At 36.5% G+C, this 17769-nt stretch overlaps 1 pseudogene; it reads right to left on the minus strand.

Annotated features, from left to right (window-relative positions):
- The window catches only part of LOC139719012 (uncharacterized), a 116565-nt pseudogene that overhangs the window by 29259 nt on the left and 69537 nt on the right, over positions 1 to 17769 (minus strand).

The following is a 17769-nucleotide window of genomic DNA, read 5'->3' on the forward strand; positions in this document are numbered from 1 at the left end:
GTCTCAGCTGGGCACTGGTATACTAACCGTCTGTGCCACCTCTTCCTTCGAAGAATATAACAGTTAGCCTAATTCGAAGTACGTTTTCCTCTTCTTCATCAGTATCATTACATGCAGGGGTCCTATTATGTTGTTATTTTTTTTTTATTCGACCAGGTAAAGGATATAGGCTACCCATCTTTATAACATTGCAAACATGAAACAAAAACCAGAATGAACATTACAAAGGAATACACTGTAGACCTACTGTACATGTTATACAAAATAAAAATGAGAGAAACGCAGACAACATGAGGGTCAGGGCACACAAGTAAAGACATTAATTTTACTATCCCCCGTAGACACGTGAACCCAGTAGCAAATGAATGCACTTATGATTTGTATCTTAGCTGTGACACATTGTCTGCTGCTGTTTGATTGCCAATTTTGATGATATTAGTAAAACCATCGAACTGTTCCCAAATTAATCTGAAATGCTTTCATTACCGCAGACATTGTGTTAAATTTCTCTTTGCCCTTGTTGCATTCCCCGTTGTGGATTGAGAAAACGGTCTTATTTCCCCCTTTTTAATTCATATTCTAGTATAAACACAACATATTCAATTTTCCCAATGGTAATTTTCTTTAAATACTTACTTTACGTCAAAATGGATGTAATACATTTGCAAAATTATGATTCTCATTCCATAATCATAGCACCGTGAAGTATCAATTTAAGATTTAAAATAAAACAAAACAAACAAACAAACAAACAAACAAACAAACAAAATTTCAGGGATTCTTCTTGGTCTCACCATCGCATTGTGTGTTTGCTCTGATCGGCGAACTGCTGATCCCACTTATTGGTATACCGTCAACCTCTCGCCTGACGAACAGGAGAAACTCATAATCTCTATATCCATAGAGACCAGTGATAGTAGCAGTGCTATCCCCAGAGATGACAACAGGTTCGTCAGAGTTGCCTGTGTTACCCACATCATCAGTCCAATTATATGTAATCCGGTAAGAGTGCACCGGACCAGTGCCGTAATCGTAGCCATCCTTCCAGGCGTTCCATGCGATTAACACTGAGTCGCTCGTGGTGTCCGATGCCCATGGAGAATCCATTAGCCTCGGCAATGCTACGGATAAAATTCATTAGATTGAAAAAAGAAATAATAAAGCGTCACGACTTTGAGCCACAAAGAGGAGAAAGTGGGTTAATTCTTCACTGAATATTACTCAGCCTAATTGTTACCTTCTTGCTGTCAAATGTAAGCAAAGACAATGGATATGTTTGAATACTTATGCTAAGTCATTTTAGCATCACTTTATACTTACTCTTTTTCTATTTCCCGCATTTCTAGCCAGTTAGATAAAGTGATGTGACCGTCTCTTGTGTCTATCAGTCTCTGCCTGGCAAAAAAGTCGCCATAAATTATATTATTTCTCACAATCAAACAACAACAATAAATATATCTCTGAACGAGAGTAACTCGAGTCTCAAATGTATTGAATATGGCGTCCCTGAGGGTAGTATACTAGGTCCTTTACTTTTTAGTGTTTATATCACTGACTTATGCAGATGTTGCATGTGACATACTCTCATTTATACTTTTTGATGATGATTCAAATGTTTTCTTTCCCCATCAAGATCTAGTTACTCTATATAGTAGACACCGTCAACTTTGAATTGAAAAAAGTGACTCATTGGATAAGAACTAATAGATTGTCACTCAATCTTCAGAAAACTAAGTATATGCTTTTAAGTTAATCCATTGAAACATTAGGCACATATCTTGTTTTTAATGACACTCCATTGGAACATGAATCCCACATAAACTTCCTTGTTATCACAGTGGATGATACACTTTCAATTTGTAAGAGGCCTCATATCATTAACATAAATAAAATAATATCACGTAATATTGGTATTATTAACAGACTTCAGTGTCACATTCCACCGTCTTCTTTGTTTACGTTGTATTCTTCTTTAATATTACCGTATCTTAATTACGGACTTTTAGCATGGGGTAGCGCCCATCAAATTTTATTAGAGAAATTATTGCTACTGCAGAAACAAAGTCCTTCGTATTGTTTGTAGGGTTTCGCCACGTTCCCATTCAAATTCGTTATTTACTAAATACAAGATTTAAAAAATCAAAGATTAGTTTCTTATTCAACTGAGTCAGTTCATGTTCAACTACAACACAAAATGCTCTTCCAAATATTTCTAATTCGATGTTTCCACGAAATCAATCTTTTTATGATTATCCTACTATAGATGGTCTAATGAGTTTCATTTACCTCTTTTGAGAACCTTATTAGCTCAGAATACATTTATATACATCTGCCCTAAATTTTGGAATTCATTAAGTTCTGAAAAAAAAACCCTCCGTTGTTATACACTTTTAAGCGTGATTTGAAGTCTTTTTGCTTTGGATAAATTCTGGCTGAGATATTCATTTCCATTACCTATATAGGTTACAGGAAAATTATTACGCAATGAAAAACGGCATTACTAGGCAATGAAATACGGCGTCTTATTTGCATAATTTTGGCACAGCTGTGTGCAGTCACCAAATGTCTGAAGTACCTCCAAAATCCCCTCTTGTATTTCTTTAGGCATTCTTATGCATTCTCTCTCTCTCTTTCTTTCTTGCCTTTCTTTCTTGAATTTTGTTTTTATTCCATTCCTTTCAATCGTATCCCCCTCAGTTTAGTCATGTCATATTGTTGTATCTCTGTTGTTTGTTCCATTTTGTCTCAATTACTTTTGTGTTATGTACTTGTAATTGCAGTTAGAAGTAATTGAAGAAATTATTGAGTGGTCCACAATCTACAAGTATTGCTTTTAGTGGACCTCTCAGTTCTTTGTATTTTCCAGCATGTATACATAATTCATCTTTATTAGCTTGTTGGCTATCATTTATTATACGTACTCTGTAATGTATATAATGCTTATAATAGAATACCTGATTTACTTTGTGTTATGTTTTGTTGGAAAAATAAAAATGAAACACATGAATTGAATTGAATCAAACTGAAATGTAATTAGTGAGTTTCTGCTATACCTTGCTGACAATCTGATCCAGCCCAGCCATCGGCGCAGGAGTCATCGCCAGGGCAGCGGCCGCTCGTCCGATTACAGGTCGTGCTGGTCTTACAGTGGCAGGGATAGTTACACAGGGTTCCAAAATAGCCTTCGCTGCATGCTCCAGGGGCTTCAGTGTTTGATTGACAATGCCAATATATATCTCTCAAAAATTGATCAAAAAAGTCAAGTGAAAGAATCAAAGCCATATCTGAATATTTTTCTTTTATAAAATCACATTTCAATTACAGCAAAGAAATATGAAATTTGAAAGAACTATATGAACTAGGAAAATTTTTAACTACAGAGCACAGAAAAAATGGACGAACATCATAATTTCTTTTGGTTATATTCGTTTACGTGTTTGTTTTCTTACCCTGACACAGATATCCCGAATATCCATTTGCACAGGTGGCCCCTTGACATCCCGTGGCCGAGTTACACGTCGACGCGCAGTTACAGGTCAGCTCACAGTTCGCCCCGAAGGTTCCGTCGGAACATGCTGTAAAAGAAAGCGGAACAGCAATGTGACATGGATTATAAATTAACTTTGACTATGAGCATGATAGGATATCATTTGGCACCGGTGTCATAATAGCTGTTGAAACATGAAACCACCCTAGAACGACAGTGCTTAATGTGTTGTGCTTGACAAGATAGCCGAACAACAACTTAACTAGGTTAACATCTAGTCTTTGATAAAATCAGGAAAAAAACAAACAAACAAACAATTAAAGACTGATTAGAAATCGAATCAAATCACTGTATACTAAAGTATTACGTCGTCAGGATCATTACTAGCACGTTCTCTCATTTTCTCGTTCAGTGGTATCTGATACTCTAACCAGAGATATCAATAATCTAGTAATAAAAAAACTTAGCTTAAGGTGAATCTCATCAACCCAGAGAACTAGACAAGGCGCATTCCATGATACCATGTGTAAAGTGAAAACAGGCATCCGTATTACTGTTGCAGTATGCACTGAAACAAAGTCAACTGCACCTGCACTTCCAACATGAGTGAGGCACAATTGCATTGATTTGTATTTAGCAACTAAGTCTCTTTATCCCCGTTGGATTTTTGTCAACACTATCTGCATTGAATTCTATGTCATAAATTTATATGAAATTGTGAAACTCTTTCTACCTTACAATTCCCCAAAAATGTGCATTGCCCTACGATCCTCTTAATTTTTGTTTATCTAGGAAATAAATAAGGACCTACGTACAATGTAATTCCTACCTGCCTCATTGCTGTCACTTGTCTTCATTAACCTTAGATATTCTCAGACGATTACTGATAAGCGACGGTTTTATTTCATTTTTAAGTTGGGACTTCCAAATCATACTGTGCAAGCCATTCCATGAGGAAGCACGTTTTATCTTGATGCCCTGTTCTGTAGAAGCCGAATAACTGATAATCTGGTTGAGCAAGAAGCGAAATATCTTTGAGAACCCCTATGTCACAATGATCGGCACCTGCTCTCCCCATGATTGATATATTTTTATTTTCTCCTATATATCAACCTTATAAAGTTGTCAGATTTTGCATGGCTTTTATCATTCTGTCATTCTCTTATATATGAAAACAAAAGAAATGATCAAAAGAAGTTTTGCTGTAGACACATCTCTTTCCACTCCTTCCCCATACACAACGCCAATCAACAATATGTGACCTTGCATCACAAAACGAACAAAAAGTCGCACCACTTGCTTTCACGTGAGGACCCAAAAAAGGTGAAATGGGTCAACCAAGGCGATATTAATTTTTTCATATCTTCTTAAAGAGCTACCCTTCTTCTACACTATTCTTAAGTTTGGGATTATAAAATGAATGGAAAAGTGCATTTTCAGTAGTTTTTCTACAACCCCTTTTTGTAGAGTAGTGAGATCAGGTATGTCTTAGAGGCCCCTTTCATTTCTTGATGACCCTTTGCACACTCTTCACTTTCAAGTCTGATAACTTTTGAAGGGGTAATGCTACTGCTTTGAAAGTTGGCATTACTCGTGGACAGAATGTGTTAATAGAGCATGCTCAATTTCAATTCAATCTGATAATCCCTCCGTTGTTGTTGCTCCAGTGGTTTACATGCTGTTTTTGTCCCATTTATTGCACAGCTACCACGGTTTGGTAAAAATTAAGCGCTTGAATAGACAGATAGACCATATACTTCAGACCCTCTTTTCTCGGTTCACACTTTTCCATAGTGTGCGCTTTCTTTCCAATATTTAGATAGGTTAAAGGAGAGTCCATTTGAGTTGAGTTATACATCATTAATTTTTAAAGCTTAGAGTCTGCTCTTTCAGAATCTGTCCTTAACTAAAAATCCATGTTTGGCCACTTTTTGTGTGTTTTGTGGTGCAGGGTCACATATACCAATGGTACCACTACCCCTGCGTAGCTAAATCATAAACGCATGAAGATGCATGCAGACATCTCGCGCATTAAAAAAAAAATATATATCAATATGTTTACAGTTGAGAGGTTGCACGTACAACGGCAAGTTGCCATCCAAGAGCTTCGTTATTATAATTATGTAGATGGAATAATGAAAGAGCCTACCTGTTTCACATTTATTTCCTCCGAATCCGGCTTGGCATGAGATACCAACTGGGTCAGGAACAGACAGGAGGCGAGTTCTGCAGTTTCCACTACTTGCGCAGACCGTTGTGCAACGTTTTCCCCATTTATTGTTGCCACATCCTTTGAACCAAGGAAACACGAACAACAATGAATGACTATGATTTCATATGAAGCGAAAGATTTACAACTTGTTTGGTGATTTATCATGTTTCTCATAGAAAATAGGTTTCTCAAGGTCTTGATCAGCATATCACAACAAGTAGCAGGAATAATTCTTAATCTTTATCTCTGTATCTTACTCTCTCAAACAAAAGCTCATTCAAAGTTAAGAACAGGTCCTTCAGGTGAATTGAGCGAGAGTACATCCTTTTATTAGTCTAAATAGCACATTCAGCTAAACAGAATTACATTTTTCAATATCTTAAATCGGTTTACCAGTTTTGATTTCAATTAAAAATATTTAGGCATATATCTGACTTTTTTCAGCTGTCAGCAGTACAGCCTTCATTAGAATGACCCGTATTCGCCTAGATTACGTGACGGTCAATAACGGGTCACAACCAGTCAGAGGAGGTGGAGATGGGGTGTCTGTGTTCAGTTGATTCTGGTCCTGTGCTGGTTTTGCGCTACAAACTTCCCATAGTCCGTGACCCGCCTATCGACGGTCGCGTGATCAAGGCGAGACGGCCAGCCGATGAAGGTTGTAGTGTCGGCAGCTGAAAATTTTGGAGGTAAGTATTTTGTATTGAGACCAAAAGTTTAACACTAATGTCAGACGAATTTTCATTACACACGAGCTTATACTCACAGGTATTCTTGCTGGTTTCAATCCAGAAAGCCTGACAACGTGGATGATACAACCTTTCAAGGGTTTTTTTTAATTGCAACAACAGCTTATACTTAAAAATGCTATAAATGTCTTGAGTACTATAATTATCATGACGAGATATAGTTATTCCAAACAGAGTTTGTTTTTCTTATTCGTGCTCTAGATGAATATTGAAATAGATAAAACTTGGCTTCATTAGTCGTTGATAATAATATCCAGCTAATAAGCAAAATTTGTGATATGTTGTTAGTTTTCCGTAATCCAGGAGTCTTGAAAGCAGGGATAATGATTATGATTATCCGTGGTTTTATAGGACGAGAATTCCATTTATATCATCAATATCCACTTGTAAATAATGCAAGTGTCTTGTAGCATGTAGCGTGATTAGAATAATGAGCAAATTAGCATATAACAACAGAATATAATTATGCTACTTACCCATGATCTAGAAAAAAGTGATCACTACAACATACATCTTTTTGATTTGTGCTGTAGACGAGTACGTAGCACTCCTCAAACATATTCCCTATCCAATCATGTCACAACGGAAATTCTTGTAATAAATAGATTCCTCGACGTAGAAACCCCTTGAAAGTTGCATAGTCCATGCATAATCTACAATTTCCTGCTTCCTTGATGAAAATTAGCAATAGTATATTTCGATCATATTGTGCTAAGGCTGACAAAAAAAAGTTGCCCAAGGTTGCCAAGGTGTCACATCTTGTGACCTATGCTGGAATGTGTTCTTTTGTTTCTTTGAAACCTCTACAGCCAGACTTATTTGTGTTTGTGTACGTACATGTAGATGACCATATTGCTGAAATTGCCATTACGAATGAAATTGACGATAGCAATACCCAATTGACAATAGGAATGATGGTATACACCTGTTTCACAATTACTGCCTTGGAATCCTGGTCGACAAACGCATTCTCCCGTTACATGGTGACAAACGCCCCCAGCGTAACAGTCCGGGCAGTCATTCGAGCAATCTAACCCATACTTCCTAGAGGGACAATCTGTTTCATGCACACATACACACACACACACACACACACACACACACACACACACAGATAAAGAACAATGAAAAGAAAAGATATGATATAGTCTGATCATTTACGATAGAATAAATGACCCTGCATCACAAAACCACAACAATTCGCCAGACATGGATTTTCAGTTAAGGGCATATTCTGAAAAAGCAGACTTTAAGCTTTAAAATGATGTATTACTTAATTCAAATGGACTCTTCTAATCTATCCTAATTATATTGGAATGAAAGCACACACTCTGGAAAGTGTGAACAGAGAAAAGAGGCTCTCAAGTATAGGGTGTATTCAAGCGTTTAATCTTTAACAAGCTGTGTTAGCTGTGCAATGAATAGAGTTTAAAAAACAGGATGTTAATCACAGGCGTAACAACAATGCAAGAATTATTATCAGATTTAGTTGCAATTGAGCATGCTTTATCAACACATTCTGTATATGAGTAGTCCCAACTTTCAAAGCAGTAGCTTTATCCTCTCAAAAGATATTGGAGTTGAAATTGAATGGTATTGGCAGGTTTTTTTAAGAAATGAAAAATAGGACGCTATGAGAAACACCTTATCACATTATTCTACCAAAAAGTGTTCGAAAAAAAAAACTGCTAAAAAACACTTCCCTGTTCGTTTTATGATCCGAAACTAAAGTACACTGTACACGTAGACTTACTCTTTCAGAAAATGTGAAAAACTCAATATTAGCTGGGTTGACCCATTTCATAATTATTTTCAGTCCTAAGACAAAGACTTTTTGTTATGTTTGTGACGCACGGTCATATAGTATGTCTATTATGTCTATTCTTTGAGAAGAAACACTACTATTCATTATACCGTAAATGGTGATATAGAGTTGTATTGTGAGATTTCATAGGCTTCATTTTATGTCTTACGTTAAACTGGGGTCATCTTCCTCTTCACGCTCTGTTTGTAAATGAAGATGCTCATTGCATTTCCAAGTTCATTTACTTTTGCACATATATTCTTTACATCCAATTTGGACTGTTCCTTATCGTACATTTTACTTCGTTTGTTTTGTATGTCTTTTATTGTTCCATATTCCAAATTTAACAAAGAATAATCCAGGATCATTATTATACAAAAACATGGATGATTTGTAAAATACAGCATTCAAGACAATTAAATTACTTTCATTTTGACGTTGTTGAACTGTATATTTTTCTCCTGGTATTATTTTCTTTAAACACTCGTTTGATGCGTAGGAATAATTCATATCACTTTATTACATATTGTCAAATTGTGTTATACATTGCAGTGAAAACGGAATGCAGAAATAAACAGAACTGAAAATAAAGAAGAAGAAAAAAAGACTCAAACTTCCATACCAACGTTCGCATACGAATTTTGTATGACTATCAACATTTCACAGATCATCAAAGTAAAAAAAAAAAATACATGGAATGAGTATTTAAACTACGCAGGCAACATGGACCTGCTTGGCCAGGAGACTCCATTCCCATTGCTCTGCCTTATTAACTTTACACAGACGCAGAACAGTTAAGGTAAGAGAATATATAGCATTGATTTTTTTTCCCGTGAGTCAACCGTCTCTAAAACAGAATACAGTTTAACTTAACCTATGCACCCATTTCAAGTTAAATAGGTACATTTTCATTCTTGTGATCATATCAAATACTGAAAAAAAAAACTGTCAAAATAAACAAAAAATGCTCTAGAAAATAAACAGAAACTTTGCAGTTCCCCTGTATTTGGATGCGTTACTCTTTTAGTTTATGACTTTCCATATCCAATCAGTAGATCATCTGCTGTAATCCACTGATGAAGATTGTCCATAATGTATTACTTCACTCATTCACGTTCTTATGTAACGCCAATGTCGTTAAAGAAGGAATATCATAGATTATATTGTGATGAAGTTAATCAAAAATTAAGTGTTTTTGATGGTCGGACCTCTAACAAAGAGCCTCATGATTGCATGTTTCGCGGCTTCCCTGTTGCCGTCAATGTAGCATTCATAAATGCCTTCATCGGACTTCCTAACGTCGTAAAGAGTTACTGGTGTTAAGCCACGCCAAGCTGTTATGACGTAATCTCCGTTGCGCCTCCAGACGAGGTTCTCCTGATTCAAATCGCTTCTCATTTTCACTCCGAGACTGATGCTTTCACCCACTCCAACAGTGTATGAAAGTTTTTCTGCCCACACCTCAGCATTAAAAGCTGGAATCAAAAGTAAATACATAAAAGTCAGGCAACGTTTTGAATTTCTATTTTGTGTGTGTGTGTGTGGGGGGGGGGGGTTGTGCTCGTGGTAGGTTTGGTCAGGGGTCACCCCCCCCCCCCTCCCCCCGCTTTTAATTGTGAAGGATCCCGGGAGGAACCTACGGAATTCTTTAGTGTCTGATGTTGTTGTTTCGTGTGTTTGTGTTTGTTGTGTGTGTGTGTGGGGGGGGGGGCTTGAAAGTCTGTCATATCTTACGGAATTTTATCACCGTAAAGGCCGATTTTATTTTCACATTTCAATGTTTTCTTGCAAAACAGGTATATTGAACTAAATACTGTGAGTTTGACGCCCCTTTTTTTCCTGGATGCAATCGGTTGGACAATGTACATCTTCCTTATACCGAAAATCATCAAGTACGAGTAGTAAATGCTGTCGATTCACAATAATAACCAAGGATATGTTCCACTGCCGATCAGATCAATTCGATCAAGCCCGACCAACCGATTTTGGCCCGGTCGGGCTCGGTCGACCAGGGTGACCGGGGTCGATCGGGTCCGATCTACCTTGATCGGTTTTAGTCCGGCTTCCTATACAATTTTTTACGCGTCAAAAAGTATCATGTAAGGCGTCGAGAAGGCAAACTCCTCTTGTCAGGTTCGATCTGTTTTGACGATCAACTCGACTGCTTCGCGACTGCTGTAGAACGCTACTCGACCAAACTCGCTCACGTTTTTTACTGCTACTAGGCTCGATCACATCTTCAGCACTCTTCGACCACACTCGATCTTGCCAATCCTACGTCGATCACGGGTGAGCACCCATGACGTGCTGATCTAACAATATTTTCCTTTTACCGGCACGAATGTAATTATTATGCCACATTCAACTCAAACAAATTAGATGCTAAGATGCCGAGTATGGGTGGAGAGGGCACCGCTGCTGACATTGAGTGAGATGATGACGGTGATGAGAGATGGCTACGACGTCTAACATCGTCACCATCTCCTGCACATTTCGAAACCTCGAATTACTCTTAATAAAACGATGACAAAGTCTGAAATCATTATTCATCACTTTATCAATTATCTATTGTCCACATAATCTAAAACGCGTTTTACTTTTAAAAGAATAAGAAAATGATACATACACTCATGTATGACTCCAACAACTTCAATAACCTCCTTGCATCGTCTATCAAATAAGGAGTTTGCCATAGGCAATCTTATTGTTCAATATTGCACTTCTTCCTCGGCCCCATTCAGGCCATGAGTTCGTAATCATTACAAATTGTGTACAAATGCTATTTGTAGAGGGAATGATATCAATTTCATTGCATGCAATATGAATATAAACAATATATATATATATATATATATATATATATATATATGGGTCAGAATTTTGAACGATGTACAATTGAGCCAAAACAAGGCAAAATTTAAAAAGTAGGAAATTCTCCAAATCATTCATCTTACCTGAAAGAGTATAACTCAAGCTTTAATATGAACCCAATTATACTAGGATTTTCCCAGAGGAACAAGTTTTTATTCATCGCTGAAGTTTACCATGTCCAGAGCAGCGAACGTCCGTGAGGAATAATACTGCACATACATTTGAATACCATTAACATAGCTTCCAAAGATCTGATTCAGTTCAAAATCCTAACGAAATATCTTAAGGGACATGTGTACGTGATTGCAGAATATTAAGCTTGTACTATTAACCTTTTCGTAATGGTAGACAACTGATGATTTAACTAAATTCGTTATTTCTGTGGAAATATTGCTCTTCCGCTAAACACTTTCTTAACTTTACGCGCATTTTACAGAAACTCAATATTTTCACCTCTTATTTCACTATTCCATACTTAAATCCTCACTCCAAATAATAACATATACCTTTTTAAGATGTATCTCATCTGGGCAGTCTCTATAACCCAACAAACATAGCATAGTTCTCATCACGGAGGTTCGCATGTAGCTCACGGACGTTCGGAACAAACAAGATATTGAACAATGCAGCTCTTTTGAGTTGGAAACGCATTCTACTCTCAAACTCCTCTGCAAAATCCTGAATAGATATTACCAATTCTCAATTATATAAGCTTGTTTATCTTCTCATACTGGGGAATCAAAGAAAACAATTTTTCCATCTCTCGTAAATGAACGTACAAACGTACGTGTAATCTCAGTGACGTAGTCCATCCTTGAGAACGAATATATTTATCAAAATTTCGTTTTCATGAAGTAAATATTCAGGTCCTAAAGTTGTTATAATTATAAAGTCTACAATGCAAAAGTTGCCTTTTTATATAACGAACATGGTCACAGCTAAAATTATGACAAAGAATTAATATAGAAAAACAACAGAAATGTGCTCCGTTATAGAAATACGAAGTTTAGCTGGGGAGGGCAAACGAATACGTTAGGAAGAAATCCCTCTGTGTTTGCTCCTTGTGTTACACACTGTTATCGAGGAGAATTTGTGTTATTATATTAGTCAGAAGTGATAATTGGTTCGATACTGCGAAGTTTCGTCATAACAAGTCCATAATAAGTCCATATAACTTGGATGGATGTTTGTGACTTCAATATTATACAATATGGTTTGTTATAACAAACCTTTTGTAGCGCGTCATTTCGGAGGCTCGTTATTCATACAGTTTGTCAATACAAAAATTGATAGAGTTCGTATGATTATGAAGCCTTTTTATTCGGTAAATGATAGGAATCTTCGAAGGTTAACCGAAAGGCTTATTACAGTATGTAATTGGAACATGAAAAATTATGTTCGCTTATCCAAATGTGGAGAAACATGTTAACAACTAAAATCCTCCAATTTCAAAACCTCATAATAACCGTTTTCACCTAAACGAATATTAGGCCCATTCCACTTTAGAAGAACGGACCTAAACACAATGATCCTTAATATCTATTTTTCGAAGAACATTTCTAATGACAAACCTCCTGAATTAACTACAATTTTTGTTTTTCATTTTGGAATAACAAACCTTTGGACATCGGAGTAACAAATTTTTGGAAGAGCGAAGGTATCAAAGTGCAACCTTAAACCTATTCTTAATCATTACTTTTTTTAACATGTGTTTTCAAAGTAAGCACAAATGCACAAACAAATTGACGATCTCTCTGTCTCTTAAATGTATAATGAAAAAAAAAACAAATCTTGGAAAAAATTACAAATGAATATTGCTTTTCATTGATGAGTATAAAACAACATCATGTGATGATAAGGGGAGGATTTATGTGTTTTAATCAATCAATAATTGTATACTGCATGATTTTTGTTCGCTTGTGACGGCATTTCGATGAATAAAAACCATAAACAAACAAACAAAAACTTCTCCAGAAGAATTTGGCATAACGGGAGTGCACTGGCAATTCTTTTCTCTGTGTGTTGGAGCTCGATTCCCTTCTCTGTTTCTCAGTCATTTTCATTCAACTGCTTCCACGTCCTTTTGAAACTTTAACGTTTCTTATTCAACACATGCTCATTACAGACTTCTTCTGTCATTATCCTGAATGTGATTGCGTAGCACTTTTCGGATTTGTTTTGGTTTGTTTTGTTTTGTTTTTTGTTTTCTATTTGGTCGCAGCATCTTCAGGCTATTGAGGGAATGAGAGAAAAGTCGTCATGAAGAGTAAAATAAGAATGAATTAAGGCATTTAATATCATGACAATTACAGCGAACGTCCGTTATGGAGACCAAAACTGGATGTGTTCTGTTTGAGACGGCAGCTACCATACTCAAAAGATAAACACTTAGAGCACCTGTCACTAAAAAGTGGCACTGATCCTCTTTCTCCTACTATGTAATCCACTGACTTATTCAACCAACGAACATCCGTGAAAACAACGTTTTCCGTTTGTTATTACAGGTAAATTGAGTGCTGAACGCTATTCACTTTCGGGTATGAGCGGCTCGGTGATTTGGTAATATTTTCAACTAACATTAATCTTATGTGCAGTGATATATTTGTAATTGTCAGAAATTTCCTTTCTCGGACAGAACGTCCGTGAGCGAAACTTTCAGAACCTGTAACAGTACAAATTGTCGCCAGAACCTCATTAGAAAGAAATTTAAACGCACAGAAATTATAGATTACGCAAAATTCCATTTTCCTATCACCTTGTTTTAAGTGTTTAGCTGTTTTTTGTATAATAAGAGAGAAAACAAGCGTAAAATTGTGAGTAAATTTTCAATTGTTTGTTCATCATGATCACATAACGCCTTAAAAATTCTGAAACTACTGCTCTAAACTCATTTTCTACTTTGTAAAACTTTATTTGTCGCTATTAGAGCCAAAAGTTTTAAAGAATACAGGACACTTTCGGGACAAGTTATCCCTATCGGAGGGATTGCATACGTCACGGACGTTCTCTGGAATTATCACGGACGTTCGTTCTACTACTAGGGTCATGTTCCAGGACGGATAACTAATCGGCAGAGAGTACCTAGCCTTCCTAACTCTTTCAAAAATTTGAAAAGGTATTGTCAATGCAAATTATAAGAAATTTGACATCCTTACAACATATGTATTGCTCAGAGGGGGTTCAGGAGGTGAATTTTCAGAGAAAATATTAATTATATGCTTGGTTTTTGGTAAATTGCATGGTCCAAAAACTGCGGACGAACCTCAGTCCGCTCCAAAAATGGCATGCAGCTCCTCGGCTAGAGAGCCAAAGGTAAAATGCACCTTCGCCATCGAAGCAAGATTGTGTCCCACTCGAAAACGTTTTAATCATCACGGACGTTCTTTTCTTCTTGGAGGTTCGTCTAAAAATATAATTCCGGTTCCTATTTGACAAAGGATGGACAGAAACTCAAAACAAACATATTATCCTGTTGCTAGATCTTAGTTGATTACGACTCAGAACAATATCGCCAATAACGTTTCATGGGCTACGATCTTTATTAGAAAATAGCGGAAGCACGTCCGTGACGAAAATTGAGTATAATTTTGCATAAAAGAATATTACGTCCCATGTACAGCCAGCAGACGTAGAATTTTTGCAGGATATGTTCATTAGGTGGAACACCAAATTTTCGTATACGTTACAGTTGGGACAACAAAGTAGAATTTGCAGCAGCGATAGAAATAAAAGCACCACGGACGTTCGTCTGTTTAGGACTTTGATATTTTAATTGTTCTCTGTAATTTTATACGTGCTCATAAAGTTCTTATAATTTTGTAGTACATACCCATGATATGTCAGATCCAGAACATGGTCAGATATTAGATGCCACGTACCATTAAAAATGCACATCATTAGTTTGAAAAACAAAAATTATTGTGAAAATAGCGTTTTTACCGTATTTTTACGCTTTAAGTCCTTGTGAAATGAAAAATATCAGGCAAAAGTCAACCAAACCATATATTTCCTGAAAGGAAATTTACCAATCTTTGAGATGACATGAAAAAATCTGGTTTCTTAGATCATAATGGCGTGTTCTAAGGGAAAGAATGTCATAAGGTACGAAAATTGGCAATTGTACATCGTTCAAAATTCTCACCCATATATATATATATATATATATACATATATATATATATATATATATATATATATATACATATATATATATATATATATATATATATATATATATTATATATATACATAAAACAATTGATAAATGAATAGAGAGATATCAACAAACAACTTGAGTTGCAGAACTTATTTTGTAGGGTTAAGTATTTGTGGTACACAAAGTGAATTGTGTTTTCCTTAATAGGCCCCCATCTCACTACGAAGGCGACGATGGCGACGATGGCGATCTGTGACGATTTAACAAATTGACCTTTGTGGCGTGATCGCCATCCGTCTCCATTCTTGGCCTCCAAGGCGATTACACTACGGTTTCTCTACGCTCAACCTGCGCTGTAGGCGATAGTGCCACGATAGTGCTACGACGCTGGCACGTTTTTGCCGATTTTCCAAGCCGACGAGACGCGCTGCTTCTGCGATCAAAGCGATCGTATTGCGATATTCGCTTATCAAGGCCTCGCTACAACAGTAATACGATCGGAGCGACAGTGATACGTTTACGCCGGGTTCATGCCACGATCTCAAGCGATTGGGGTATAAAATGGGTTTCATTATTGAATTTCTTCAGACAGATGTCAGTGTCAATCAAACCAACATGGATAAGCAGAACATGGTTTTACCCTTGCATCTTAGCATTCAAATTGCACTATCAATAAAGTCATCCATTCCATTAAAAAGAGTAAAATGTGTATATACTATTAAAGAACCGTCTTACGAGCAAACTACAAATCGTATCCTACAATAAGACAATTTTATGAAGATTATTATTTGAAAAGATTAGAACTTAAATTACTTTCATTGACTTGCAAGGTATATAAAAAAAAAAAACCCCACAATTTAATCAACAGAGTAGATGCGAACCGAGTGTACGTTGAAAAAATGAATTTTATACGCTTATCTTCATGTCCACCTTCCTTGTCTGTGCATCACTTTCTTTCGTTCATGGTTGGTTCCTGTTACGTAATACTGTAAAAGTGGTAATTTTCATGGGCGATAGGGGCCGCTTTCGATACGCTGGAGTTACGCCTAACGCGTTGCATGCTACCCCGTCAGAGTTACGAATGTGGCGCTTTTAATGCGCTCGTGAGGCGATTGTGATACGCTCTAAAACCACGGTGACCTCGCTACGAAAGTTTTGGACATGTTCAAAACTTCTGCAGCGACGTTGCCGACCATGGCGATGGTGGCGACCCTCCGCGCTTCTGAACTGCTCAAGATATGATTGAGAAGATTTAAACGATCAAGCCACGATCCGCTTTGCTTTGTCGATTTTTAATGATCGTAGTGGAATTGTCGTCTAGTGAGATGGGGGTAAAAGTTTTTGCTTTACTTTTAACCTTTACAGGTGTTGGCTAATACCTTCCTTCATACGATTTTGTGTTTTTGAAAGCTTGGGTGTTACAAACTGTCAATCATTATTTATTTATTTATTTATTTGTTATTTATGTATTTATTGTTATTAGCATTATCATTATTATTGTTATTATTATCATAATTATTATAGTTGGTATAATCATTTTAATTATCATCATCATCATCGTTATCATCATTGCTGCATAAAGGAACCTTCAGCCAATCTACGGGCACGCAACATTTTATGTTGAATTCAATGTCGCATGTACCGCAGACCGTCAAAAAGCTACACGAAAAAAACATTCCAAAAATGCAAATTTTCACAAAAATTGAGGTGTGGCTGAAACTCAGAAGTGTCTGATGACTTATCTTTACTTAATCGAGCCGGGTTTTTTTTTACTTTATCAGCTCGTGTTGTTTGAACTTCAAATTTATGCATTGTTATGTTATGATTCGTTAATCGGAAAATGGAATAAGGTTCTTGACTCCGATGGTTCGTTATTCCGAAACACGGAAAGTCCCTATAGCGAGAGGTTCGTTAATCCGAAAAGGAAGAAGGGATCTTAAATCTTAACATTTGTGGCATAATTCCGAAGGTGCGTTGTTCCAAAAATAAAATAAGATTTGCTATTTCAAAGGTTCGTTAATCAGAAAATGTGCGACAAACCTTGGGAATAACATACCTTATTACATTTTCGAAATAACAAAACTTCGGAATAAAGAAACTCTTTTCATTTTCGGATTAACAAACCTTCGGAATAACCGATTTTATTATTCCATTTTCGGATTAACATACCTTCGGATTTACGAACCTTCAGAAAAGCGAACCTTCGGAATAACGTACTGTAACCGTGATAATAATAATGAAAAAATCCATCAAAAAAAATGCTAATGGCGCTTTTATTCTTAGGGTTAGGAAAAGAAAGAAAGAAAGAATGAAAAAGAAGAAGAAAGGTAATTATATGACATCTTTCCTACAACATGTTTTAAATGATTCCACCGAGGATGACTGGCGAACAGTGACAGGGATATCTTTCCAAATTTTTGGTCCAATGTGGGAGAAAGAACGAGTTCCCCATGAATGCTTAACTTTAGGTATCTGAAATGAAAAAGAAGT

The sequence above is a fragment of the Diadema antillarum genome, unplaced genomic scaffold, assembly GCF_040938485.1.
Source record: "Diadema antillarum isolate AM-2024a unplaced genomic scaffold, OU_Dant_1.0 scf00000103, whole genome shotgun sequence".
Lineage (NCBI taxonomy): Eukaryota > Metazoa > Echinodermata > Echinoidea > Diadematoida > Diadematidae > Diadema > Diadema antillarum.